The sequence below is a fragment of the Schistocerca cancellata genome, chromosome 1, assembly GCF_023864275.1.
Source record: "Schistocerca cancellata isolate TAMUIC-IGC-003103 chromosome 1, iqSchCanc2.1, whole genome shotgun sequence".
NCBI classification, from domain to species: domain Eukaryota; kingdom Metazoa; phylum Arthropoda; class Insecta; order Orthoptera; family Acrididae; genus Schistocerca; species Schistocerca cancellata.
In genome coordinates, this window is record NC_064626.1 from 671,480,555 (window position 1) to 671,494,852 (window position 14,298).

The window sequence follows — 14,298 nt, forward strand, 5'->3', positions numbered from 1 at the left end:
CGACTCTCATCGCTGAAGACGACACGTCTCCATTCGTCCCTCCATTCACGCCTGTCGCGACACCACTGGAGGCGGGCTGCACGATGTTGGGGCGTGAGCGGAAGACGGCCTAACGGTGTGCGGGACCGTAGCCCAGCTTCATGGAGACGGTTGCGAATGGTCCTCGCCGATACCCCAGGAGCAACAGTGTCCCTCATTTGCTGGGAAGTGGCGGTGCGGTCCCCTACGGCACTGCGTAGGATCCTACGGTCTTGGCGTGCATCCGTGCGTCGCTGCGGTCCGGTCCCAGGTCGACGGGCACGTGCACCTTCCGCCGAGCACTGGCGACAACATCGATGTACTGTGGAGACCTCACGCCCCACGTGTTGATCAATTCGGCGGTACGTCCACCCGGCCTCCCGCATGCCCACTATACGCCCTCGCTCAAAGTCCGTCAACTGCACATACGGTTCACGTCCACGCTGTCGCGGCATGCTACCAGTGTTAAAGACTGCGATGGAGCTCCGTATGCCACGGCAAACTGGCTGACACTGACGGCGGCGGTGCACAAATGCTGCGCAGCTAGCGCCATTCGACGGCCAACACCGCGGTTCCTGGTGTGTCCGCTGTGCCGTGCGTGTGATCATTGCTTGTACAGCCCTCTCGCAGTGTCCGGAGCAAGTATGGTGGGTCTGACACACCGGTGTCAATGTGTTCTTTTTTCCATTTCCAGGAGTGTACTTGGTGCAAATCTATATGCATGCCACAACTGTTTTACTGTACAACAATGAAAGACTGCAACTACCAAGGAGATTCTCTCTACAATTACGCGCTAAAGCTACACTAAATACACAAACTACAAGAAAAAATAAGAAGATTCCAGTGAGGTATCCTAGGCTAAGGGTCGACATATGAAACGTCCCCTTAGAACAATTTATACACGACTATGCTTAACCTGGCACACAATAATTTTAGCGCAACGCAATCTGACTATCAAAAATCCCTGCAAAAGAATGGCCCTGAGTAACATTAAACTATACCTTTCAGAAATCACTTACCTCACAAAAATCTTCGTTACTCGAACTACTGCAATACAGCGAGCGCCACTACTGCCAGCTAAATAAAAGATTCAAACCACAGAAGGCACTAACTACTGATAGGGATAGTTAGCAAATGAAAGATATTAATAGAGAACAAACAATGTATTTACCTTAATTTTCATAATTGACATCCAGTATTACAAATTATCAAAACTCCGCCATCTCTCTCCCCACATCCACCACTGCTGGCGGCTCACCTCCAACTGCCCAACGCTACGCGCTGTTCACATCCAGCTGTAGCAGTTCATGACAACAATGGCAGACAACAATGCAAACTAGCCACATACTGCACACAGCACAGCCAGTGATTTTCATATAGAGCGCTACGTGGCATTACCCATATAAAAATCTAAACAGCCTACTTACACTGTAACCAGGCAGAATACGGCGCTGCAGCCGTCAACTCCTATATAAGACAAGTGTCTGGCACAGTTGTTAGATCGGTTACTGTTGCTACAATGGCAGGTTATGAGGATTTAAGTAAGTTTGGACGTGGTGTTATAGTCGGCGCACGAGCGATGGTAATAGCATCTCCGAGGTAGTGATGAAGTGGGGATTTTCCCGTACGACCATTTCACGAGCGTACCGTGAATATGTGGAATCCGGTAAAACATCAAATCTCCGACATCGCCGCAGCCGGAAAAAGATCCTGCAAGAATGAGACCAACGACGACTGAAGAGAATCGTTCAACGTGACAGAAGTGCAACCCTTCCGCAAAGTGCTCCCAGATTTCAATGCCGGGCCGTCAACAAGTGTCAGCGTGCGAACCATTCAACGGAACATCATTGATATGGGCTTACGGAGCGGAAGGTTCACTCGTGTACGCTTGACGACCGCATGACACAAAGCTTTACGCCTCACTTGGACCCGTCAACGCCGACATTCGACTGTTGGTGCCTGGGAACATGTTGCCCTGTCGGACGAATCTCGTTTCAAATTGTATCGAGCGGATGGACGTATACGGGTATGGAGACAACCTCATGAATCTATGGATCCTGCATGTCAGCAGGGGATTGTTCAAGCTGCTGGAGACTTTGTAATGGTGTGGGGCGTGTACAGTTGGAGCGGTTCGGGATCCCTGATACGTCTAGATACGAATCGGACCGGTGACACGTACGTAAGCATCCTGTCTGATCACCTTCATCCATTCTTGTCCATTGTGCATTCCGACTGACTTGAACAATTCCAGCATAACAATGCGACATCCCACATGTCCATAATTGCTGCAGAGGAACACTACTCTGAGTTTAAACACTTCCGCTGACCACCAAATTCTCCGGACATGAACATTATTGAGCATATCTGGGATCCCCTGCAACGTGCTGTTCAGAAGAGAGATATCCACCCCCTCGTACTCTACGGATTTGTGGACAGTACTCTACTTCAAACATTAGTCTAGTCCGTGCCACGTCGTACAACGGCACTTCTCTTTGCTCGCGGGGACTCTACACGATATTAGGCAGGTGTACTAGTTTCTATGGTTCTTCAGTGTGTCACACAGTGACATAATTTTCCAGGTAAATGAAGTGGTATATGTAGATATTGTATGCAAAGTGAGTTACGAATAGAGTTATTAGTAAAAAAGTAATAAATTAAATCGTCGTTGCTGGTGTAGAAGTTTTATTGCAAGCCATTTTAAGCAAAAGCTAGTTGTCAGGCATCTAAATGTTTACGAAGTCACATCTCCTCAACTATGCGTCGTACAATGATATAATTTTTTGCAGATAAATTTTGTGATACATATGGATACTGTCTGCAAACTTCGTTATAGACTCAGTAGTACAGAAATATTAAATTAAAAGTCATGCCTGATGCTGAAGTTTGTATGAACAGCAAAAACGAAGTAAGCCATAAACTTTTTTCCTGTCATCATTTTGTGGGGATGTCAGTGAAAAGAAATGTCATGAAGGTTTGTAATTAAGTGTAATCTTTGTTGGAAATCGCTAAGTGTTTTCAATCTCAAATACAGGGTAGATGAAGTCCGTGTATTTGCGAGTTGTCAGTTACGTTGCCTCACGACAACACACAGTTTCTAACAATAATTCTTGTCTTATTGTGTTAAACTTGTAGGGTACTGCGGCGCTACGGCAAGCATAGTGGCCGTGTTAAGTATTCAATGAGACTCATAATTCTATGTGATATTCTTTGATCTTTTGATTTAGGTTTAGTAATCTATGCTCCATGTATTAGAGAGTACAACGCACTGATACATGCGAGTATTAATGCAATATATGTGGGAATTAACGATCGATTATCAAGAGATGAAACCACATATTTGGTGACCGCAGCCGTCGCATTACGTCAGTACCAACCACGTCGGTTCCGACACATCTTATTGCATCCGAGGCCCCGACTGCGTCACAACACACACCGGCTTGTTCCTTCCGCGCCAGCCGCGTCGCGCTTACTTTCGCGTTGTTAATGACAGACTAGCCAGAACCGGCTGCAGGCAACGGGATCAGCAGGATCACGATCAGACCCACACCGTTCTGGCAACATAACCCGGTGCTAGGGTTGGCGTAGTTGGAAAGCCAATTCGTGTTAGCACAAATATCGTCAGATGTAGCCAAATATAGCTATGTCGTCGAAGCACTAAATTGACGACTTATCTGCAGAAGTGCAAGACATCCTCGCCGCACAGCCGAACATCGGAGCAACATGCGTGTATCATAAACGCTCTAATGACACGCCTATCCCAATCAGAGGCGAAGCGATTGGAAAAACTTTTACGAACGGTCGCACCCCATAGCAGCTTCTATGACGTCTATGGAAGTGACGCCATTAGTGACGACGTCTACGAAACATCTGGTTGTCTCGCGTACCTCCCGAAAGTTTCAGTGGTTTGCGCCGATTACCTGAACACGCTAGCACAGACAGCAGACAAAGTTGTGGAAATGTAACCGTCTGCGAGTGTGTCCGCACTAAGACACGAAGGAATTACAGAAGTTGGCTGCGAGTGGGCATTGATTGAAATCTATGGGAAAAATTGAAAACTTGTGCTAGACTGAGATTCGAACCCGGGTCTCCGGCTTACTAGGCAGATGCACTAACTACTAACCCATCCTGACACAGTGGTCATTGCAACTGCAAGGATTATCCTAGCACGCCTCCCGTCAGACCCAAATTCTCAACTAATCCACGCACAACAAATGTGACCCTTCCCCATGATCCTCATTACTCGCTGCATTTCGGCGATTCCTTGTGTGCATCTGCATTGAAGAGATCGTTGGCCGTCTCTCTTTAATTATATATGTACCTTAATTATATATGCGATTGCAGGATATATATATATATATATATATATATATATGTGTGTGTGTGTGTGTGTGTGTGTGTGTGTGTGGTCTCTGTTCTGTCAGACATGTCCGGAAGAACAGACACAACACATATGTGTGTCAACATTAGTTTCGCAAGACAATGTGCCCTCAGGAAGTCTCTCATAACTGGACTCGCAGTCAGCTGAGCTGACCACCCAAATCGCTGCACTGCAAACGACGCACACTCGGCGACGGCTACGTCGCGTCGTCAATCATTGCGAACCAGTAATCGATCACCTGTTAAGTCGAATACCTGCTGGTATCCTAAGAAATTCGCCGACGGCGCCCGGAAATGTACGCTACCGTGCAAGTGGAAGCATGACACCGAGTCCGTTTGGTAGACACAGGTGCGAAAGTGTCAGTGTAACTGTCAATCCAACTACCACGCCGCAGCTGCAATGATTACTATCTATTTGTCATCAACGACTCCAAGATCAGGACATATGGGCGCGTGACACTATTACTCAATCTCGGATTACGTTACAGATTGGCCGGCCAGAGTGGCCGAGCGCTTCTAGGCGCTTCAATCTGGAACTGTGCTACTGCTACGGTCGCAGGTTCGAATCCTGCCTCGGGCATGGAAGTGTGTGATGTCCTTAGGTTAGTTAGGTTTAAGTAGTTCTAAGTTCTAGGGGACTGATGACCTCCACTGTTAAGTCCAATAGTGCTCAGAGCCATTTGAACCATTTGTTACAGATTGGAACGGCAGTTCACGGTGTCAGCTGTATCACAACCCATTCTTTTTAGGGCCTGGTCTCCTATCTACAACATCAGCGACTGATAGGTTCTCTTACTAACCTGGATAGCCGAAGAAAGGTATGGGGTGTCATTCCGATGACAATGCACGTGATTTCGGGTGATACACTCTATATACTCCTGTTACGGAAGTTCCACCAGGTCACAAAACCAATTGCACAACCTAGCACCAGTGAAGCACACCACAGTAGGTGACATCTTATCCTTACCACAGCAGGAGCACCAACCTACACACATACTTGGCGTCTAACGCCAGGAAAATTAGGAATTCTGTGGCGTGCTGACAAAAGGTATTTGTCAAGCCTCCAGTGTCAGTTGGGCAGCCCCGTTACACGTGATGCCACAGAACAATAAAGGATGGCGCTCATGTGGCGATTACCGCCAACTCAATGTCAGGATCATCACTGATCAGTATCCAGTGCCACACACACAAGAATCTGCTTACACGGTAAGAAAATATTTTTTACTATTGACTTAGCCTGGGCGTTCTAACAAATTCCTCATACACAAGGAAACATACATAAGGTGGTTGTAACAATGCGCTTTGGTCTTACTGAGTTTGTGAGAATGCCTTCCGGACTCAGTAATGCGGCGCCCACATTTCAACGCTTTGTGGACGAAATAAAAAAAGATCTGGATACCTGTTATATCTACACTCCTGGAAATTGAAATAAGAACACCGTGAATTCATTGTCCCAGGAAGGGGAAACTTTATTGACACATTCCTGGGGTCAGATACATCACATGATCACACTGACAGAACCACAGGCACATAGACACAGGCAACAGAGCATGTACAATGTCGGCACTAGTACAGTGTATATCCACCTTTCGCAGCAATGCAGGCTGCTATTCTCCCATGGAGACGATCGTAGAGATGCTGGATGTAGTCCTGTGGAACGGCTTGTCATGCCATTTCCACCTGGCGCCTCAGTTGGACCAGCGTTCGTGCTGGACGTGCAGACCGCGTGAGACGACGCTTCATCCAGTCCCAAACATGCTCAATGGGGGACAGATCCGGAGATCTTGCTGGCCAGGGTAGTTGACTTACACCTTCTAGAGCACGTTGGGTGGCACGGGATACATGCGGACGTGCATTGTCCTGTTGGAACAGCAAGTTCCCTTGCCGGTCTAGGAATGGTAGAACGATGGGTTCGATGACGGTTTGGATGTACCGTGCACTATTCAGTGTCCCCTCGACGATCACCAGTGGTGTACGGCCAGTGTAGGAGATCGCTCCCCACACCATGATGCCGGGTGTTGGCCCTGTGTGCCTCGGTCGTATGCAGTCCTGATTGTGGCGCTCACCTGCACGGCACCAAACACGCATACGACCATCATTGGCACCAAGGCAGAAGCGACTCTCATCGCTGAAGACGACACGTCTCCATTCGTCCCTCCATTCACGCCTGTCGCGACACCACTGGAGGCGGGCTGCACGATGTTGGGGCGTGAGCGGAAGACGGCCTAACAGTGTGCGGGACCGTAGCCCAGCTTCATGGAGACGGTTGCGAATGGTCCTCGCCGATACCCCAGGAGCAACAGTGTCCCTAATTTGCTGGGAAGTGGCGGTGCGGTCCCCTACGGCACTGCGTAGGATCCTACGGTCTTGGCGTGCATCCGTGCGTCGCTGCGGTCCGGTCCCAGGTCGACGGGCACGTGCACCTTCCGCCGACCACTGGCGACAACATCGATGTACTGTGGAGACCTCACGCCCCACGTGTTGAGCAATTCGGCGGTACGTCCACCCGGCCTCCCGCATGCCCACTATACGCCCTCACTCAAAGTCCGTCAACTGCACATACGGTTCACGTCCACGCTGTCGCGGCATGCTACCAGTGTTAAAGACTGCGATGGAGCTCCGTATGCCACGGCAAACTGGCTGACACTGACGGCGGCGGTGCACAAATGCTGCGCAGCTAGCGCCATTCGACGGCCAACACCGCGGTTCCTGGTGTGTCCGCTGTGCCGTGCGTGTGATCATTGCTTGTACAGCCCTCTCGCAGTGTCCGGAGCAAGTATGGTGGGTCTGACACACCAGTGTCAATGTGTTCTTTTTTCCATTTCCAGGAGTGTATATACACGACATTTTAGTGACGTCTGCGTCAAAAGCGGAACATCTACAACATTTAATCAAGGTATTTGATAGTTTGTGTATGCAAGGCCTAGTTATTAACCCTGCAAAGTGTACGTTTGGGGCAACAGAGGTCCAGTTTCTTGAGTACGCAGTCGATGCCCATGACACCTGATCTCCTAAAGACAAGTTGGAAGCAAAAGTCAAGTACTCCCGCCCATTACAATTAGGGAGCTACATCGTTTTCTCGGCATCATTAATTTTCATCATGGCTTCATATGCAGTCATACACTGATAACAGACCCACTGATTGAGCTCCTGAAGGGTGCACCGAAGCCGAATACCAGGGGGCAATGGACAAACGAAACAAATACTGCTTTTCAAGCTGTAAAAACAACAATAGCAGAGGCTACACAATTAGCTCCACTTGCGCTCATGGTAGATGCATGCTCTACCGCTATTCGCGCTGTACTTGAGCAACAAGTTGAGCGTAGTTGGCAGCCAGTCACATTCTTTAGTCTGAAACTGTCACCATCAGAACTACACTAGGCAGCATACAACCGACAACTGCACGCCGCAAGTGCTGCGGTTAGGAAATTCCGACACCCGTTAGTAGGTCGACAGTTTACGATGTACACGGACCATAAATCGCTTTCAAAATGAAACCAGAGAAAGCATCACGAAGACAACGTCGACATTTGGACTGTATCAGTAAGCGTACGACTCACAAAATCTATGAGCGAGAAAAGTTGAATGTTCCAGCAGATGCCCTCTCACGAGCTGAAGCTATGAGCACTGCAATTGATTATGAGGTCATTGCTCAGTCCCAGCAGCACAGTGATGAATTATACACTTGATTGGATAGCGTAGCTTGGTTAAAGTTACAATGCATGACTGTACCAGTAAAAAATGCCATAGTGTACTGTGTCGTGTCTGGAGCAAAAGAACGACCATTCATAGATCACCAGTTTCTGTCACAAGTATTTGCCTCAGCGCACAAACTACATTTCCTGGGGTCGGAGGTACAGAGAAATTAGTCAAACAGAGTTTCATATGGCCAGAAATGAATGCCGACTGTAACACATCTGTCACGCACACAGACACTGTGGGCCCCCTTCCAGTGTCATAAGGCTACAGCTACTACCTTACGATAGTGGATGGATTTTCAAGATGGCCTATGGGAGACATTACAGCCGAGACGGTAGCACAAACGTTTTTCCGCGGATGGTTGGCCCGATTTTGCGTACTGATTCACATTACAACAAATCGAGGACGTCAGTTCGAGGTATTCGAGGTATTCAAAGCATTGGCCGGCTTGTTGAGCGCTAAGCACATTCGCACTATTGTTTATCATCCGGCAGCCGTGAGAATAGTAGAACGCCAACAAGGTGGCCGTTGAGTGTCACGTTAGACAAAATTGGATGAAGAAATTATCCATTGCGCTCATTTGTCTCCATACGTCATTTAAGAGCGACCTAAAGGCTAAAGCAGCTGAATTAGTGTACAGACAAATACTGCGCTTACCAGAGGAATTCATGCGTAATGTGACGGATGATACGGTTAATGCGTCAGTTTGTGACCAAATTGCTATCGCACATCCGACAGCTCCGGCCAGTGCCACATCGAAAACAAAGTGAACGACACCCGTTCTTATTTGAAGACCTCTCAAGCTGCAACCATGTATTCATACTAAACGACACGGTGCACAAGCCACTGCATCGCCTTATTAAGGGCCATATACGGTACTTGGTAGAAAGAACAATAACATTTTTACGATAGATATCAGGGGTGTGCCTACCACCGTATCCATCGACAGACTCAAACCTGCCTTCTACAATGCACAAGATGTAACGGAGACGGCCGGCCCCGCGGCCGCTGAAGATAAATATGCAGTACCTAAAAATACACATGCCCAACATGATGCAAACAAGATACGACAACCAACGGGCGCCGTGATGAAGAAAGTGACACCGATGATGATGATTTATGGAGGAGGGCGCTAAACAAAAAAGTGACACCGAGTACAGTTCCCCTACAACACGGTTGTACCACCGAGTCCAGCAATAAGCTACCTAGTTTCCATAAAAACAGTGACAACGCGTGCAGAACGTCATGTCCGATTCAGATTCAGATACTGCTGAGACTGGGAGGGGAGTCGTGTAGGGTATAACAACGTGACGTAAGCACAGTAGCAGCGTACATACATATTCCCAGGTCAGAATATATGGCGTACGAGAAGGCATTAATACCATTCTAGATATGAGATGCATACAGGTTAAGGGTGTCATGAATGCAGCTATCGCCCGCCGTTGTGACCGAGTGGTTGTAGGCGCTTCAGTCTGGAACCGCGCGACCGCTACAGTCGCAGGTTTGAATCCTGCCTCGGGCATGGGTGTGTGTGATGTCCTTAGGTTAGTTAGGTTTAAGTAGTTCTAAATTCTAGGGGACTGATGACTTCAGGTGTTAAGTCCCATAATGCTTAGAGCCATTTGAACCAATGCAGCTATCTTGTTATAAGGTAGTTTGGTCACGTTGCGTGGCAGTGGGTGAATGTGGTGGGCAAAAATCCGCGAAATACGGAGCAATGAAAACTCTTGTGTAAAACTAAACAGTATATGATTTACGAACTTTATCGTATATGCGAAAATGTTTTTATTATTTCATTAACGATGCTATATAATGGTGTTTGTGTCCTCAATGTGTTTCATCCATACTGTGGTGGGTGGAAGTGGGTGATATACTCGTGTACACAATCCTCACCTTGTTCTATCCATACTGGCATTAACATTACGTTACGTAGTCGTATTTAACTGTGGGAAACATGATGAGGCCAATGCTGGTTTAGTAACAGTGTCTTATAATAGTATGTAAATGAAGCTGGAAAGGCATGAATGTTACTTTATTTAATTAGGAATTTACTGTTCATTGTATATGCATAAGTGTAATTACTTGTTTTCACAATTCCGCGCTTATGTACTATATTTGCAGTGATTGACGAAAACGCGCTAAATTATGAAACCGATTATACTCACGAAGAATAAGCGAAATGTTTATCTAAAATCACTGTAGTGTACCGTTCGATTTTTCATTAGTTAATTACTAGTATTTTCATCTTTGAGTCTGCGTTTTTTCTTTGTGTCTGTTGATTGTCCGTGAAGTGTGATTGACGAAAACGAGCCGAGAGATTACAAACTGATCTTTTTGATATCATACGTCATAAAAATCTGAATGATGAAACCACGCAAGCATCGTATTATGTCGGACGAACCAAACAATAAATGAATTTTTACATGTGCAGTGAAGTTCGTTAAGTGGCAGAGTACGTAGCTTTTCCTGAGAGTATTTATTGCTCCATATTTCGCAGATCTTTACTCGCCACACTCACCCACTACCAGGTACCGCGATTAAATTCGATTACTAACAGCATGAGAGCAGGGCTATCTGCCACCACAACCACGAGTGGGTGGCAGTCGGTGGTCATGGAGAAAAACATTTCAACACGTACAGTCGAAACAAAGCCCCGGGAGTAGACAACATTCCATTGGAACTACTGACGGCCTTGGGAGAGCCAGTCCTGACAAAACTCTACCATCTGGTGAGCAAGATGTATGAAACAGGCGAAATACCCTCAGACTTCAAGAAGAATATAATAATTCCCATCCGAAAGAAAGCAGGTGTTGACTGATGTGAAAATTACCGAACTACCAGTTTAATAAGTCACAGCTGCAAAATACTAACACGAATTATTTACAGACGAATGGAAAAACTGGTAGAAGCCGACCTCGGGGAAGATCAGTTTGGATTCCGTAGAAATGTTGGAACACGTGAGGCAATGCTGACCTTACGACTTATCTTAGAAGAAAGATTAAGGAAAGGTGAACCTACGTTTCTAGCATTTGTAGACTTAGAGAAAGCTTTTGACAATATTGACTGGAATACTCTCTTTCAAATTCTAAAGGTGGCAAGGGTAAAATACAGGGAGCGAAAGGCTATTTACAATTTGTACAGAAACCAGATAGCAGTTATAAGAGTCGAGGGGCATGAGAGGGGAGCAGTGGTTGTCTGTATATTGAGAAAGCAGTAAAGGAAACAAATGAAAAATTTGAATTAGGTATTAAAACCCAGGAAGAAGAAATAAAAACTTTGAGGTTCGCCGATGACATTGTTATTCTGTCAGACACAGCAAAGGACTTGGAAGAGCAGTTGAACGGAATGGACAGTGTCTTGAAAGGAGGATATAAGATGAACATCAACAAAAGCAAAACGAGGATAATGGAATGTAGTCGAATTAAGTCTGGTGATGCTGAGGGAATTAGATTAGAAAATGAGACACTTAAAGTAGTAAAGGAGTTTTGCTATTTGAGGAACAAAATAACTGATGATGTTCGAAATAGAGAGGATATAAAATGTAGACTGGCTATGGAAAGGAAAGCGTTTCTGAAGAAGAGAAATTTGTTAACATCGAGTATAGATTTAAGTGTCAGGAAGCCGTTTCTGAAAGTATTTGTATGGAGTGTAGTCATGTATGGAAGTGAAACATGGACAATAAATAGTTTGGACAAGAAGAGAATAGAAGCTTTCGAAATGTGGTGCTACAGAAGAATGTTGAAGATTAGGTGGGTAGATCACGTAACTAATGAGGAGGTATTGAATAGGATTGGGGAGAAGAGAAGTTTGTGGCACAACTTGACTAGAAGAAGGGATCGGTTGGTAGGACATGTCCTGAGGCATCAAGGGATCACAAATTTAGCATTGGAGGGCAGCGTGGAGGGTAAAAATCGTAGAGGGAGACCAAGAGTTGAATACACTAAGCAGATTCAGAAGGATGTAGGTTGCAGTAGGTACTGGGAGATGAAGGAGCTTGCACAGGATAGATTAGCATGGAGAGCTGCATCAAACCAGTCTCAGGACTGAAGACCACAACAACAACAACAACAACATACACAAGCTCTTTTTAAATAGATATGGAATATAGATATAGATTACACCTCTTACTGGGCACATTATGAAAGCATCTCAGATTTTTAAATTCGCCAACAATTACGTGAAATACTGAAAATCGAATTTTCGTTTCCTCTACACCGCAACCGGTAGCGGGTCCCGGAATAGCGTTTTAGTAATATTGTTACGTAGAAGAAGGTGTAATTAGATGAATGACGAACACTACCTTCACTTAACGAAGGTTTATTCAGCACTTGCACATACAAGAGCGCGGAGCGAGCTGCCTCCAGCCAGAACACATACAGTATATTACAGCTACAGAACATTGCGGTAGAATGATTCTTGACGTTTGTGAATACTTCTAGAATGTACTCGAACAGAATATAGAAATTAAATTAACTCACAACCCTCCATGCAGCAGTTCAGTATCATAGCCACTGCACCACAGTGCTACTCAGCTTCTTCTGCGACAATATAGGCTACATGGGCGAAGATGTACCACAAGCAAACCCAGAATAAGTTGTCAAATACAATAGAAGGCCCAATTTCCTGTATGGCATGAAACTGTACGAATCGAATTCATGGCCACAGATATGAAGTTTCTGAATAGAGTACAAAGGTTGCGGCAGATTGAATCACATCCACAACCATGACAGAAGAATATAATATACAAACTCGAACACTACCAAATATGGTGTAACCATGTCTTTCAAATTCGCAATGAGCCACTAGAAAATCAAGCTATTCAGCTCAAGTTTAACGGGAATTCCAAGGAAGAGGAGTACTGATGGACCGGATCACACACGAAAGCCTATTACATTATACTGATAATGATGTTCACTATTAGCAAGCAATAATAAGAGCTTCTGCTGCCGAGTAACAGTGCATATCAATGTTCAGTTGTGGCGTCTTATGTTTTGAAGACTTAAAACAGAACGTTTTGCCGTTTCTCTGTAGTAATTTCTAATGGTGATTCACGAGAAACTTGAAATGTCGTAATAACCGAGAAACAGACGGAATGTACCCATCGTAGAGTCATCAGTATTGCCGAGTGTGCGTGGCTATTAATCATCCGAAGTGCATTCAATAAGTAATGCAACACCTTTTTTTCTCGGCCAATTTCGGTTGATAAAATGCGGAATTTGTTGTGGGACATAGTGGAATATACTAGCTTCAGCCCCGATAGTTTCTTGAAGTTCCGACAGGTACCTGTGCTATACTTAGTCTTCAAACTGGCGTTTGTAACTGAAGTTCGCTCCCAAGGAGGTTAGACTAGGGGAGATGCCCTTACGCCGAAAAAGTCAAGCCATCGCCGCCATATTGGTGTGTTCATAACATTTGGTTTCGAGTGCGTATTCACACTGCATTGCAGTGATACTTCATGCTGTATTAAAATGCATACTCATAAATGACTGCCAATCAGTCATAAACTGTCACACAGTACTTTAACCGAGAAACTCACTTCCTGGGCTCAGCAACACGGTGAACCTGGCGGCAGTCGATGGCTGTGCTCGGTGTAGGTAGTGCCATCTCCCCCAATTGTAACCTTATTTTTCGTTCTACACAGAAAGCTCTCATTGAGTTTCTTTTGCGGGAAAACAATAGCATCGCAGATATTCATAGGCGCTTGCTGATTGTAAATGAACAAAAGCGTGGTGAGGCGTCTGTCATCATAGTTACAAGGTCGCGCATACCTGTCTGATCTCCCACACGTCGGCCGGCCACACACAACTGACACTCCTGCAATATTGAAAGATACAGACACTTTCATTCGCGTTGATGGATGGGTTACAATCAGACACCTCACTGTACAACTGGTCATCTTTGTTAGTACTACGACACACACCTCCACCGACTGCGGTACTCAAAGATGTGTCCCCGGTGGATTCCTCGCCGCCTAGCAAAAGACCACAAAGAGCAATGAAGGACCATCTGCGCGGAATTGCTTGCGCGTTATGAGGCTGGTCATGACAATTTTTTATCGAATATTGTCACAGGCGATGAAACATGGGTTCATCACTTCGATCCCGAAACGAAACAGCAATCCTCCAATGGCAACGATCTCCTGGAACACTGAAGGGGCTATTCTGTTTGATGTCGTCGTCCCCCCCCCCCCCCCCCTCGTGGTGC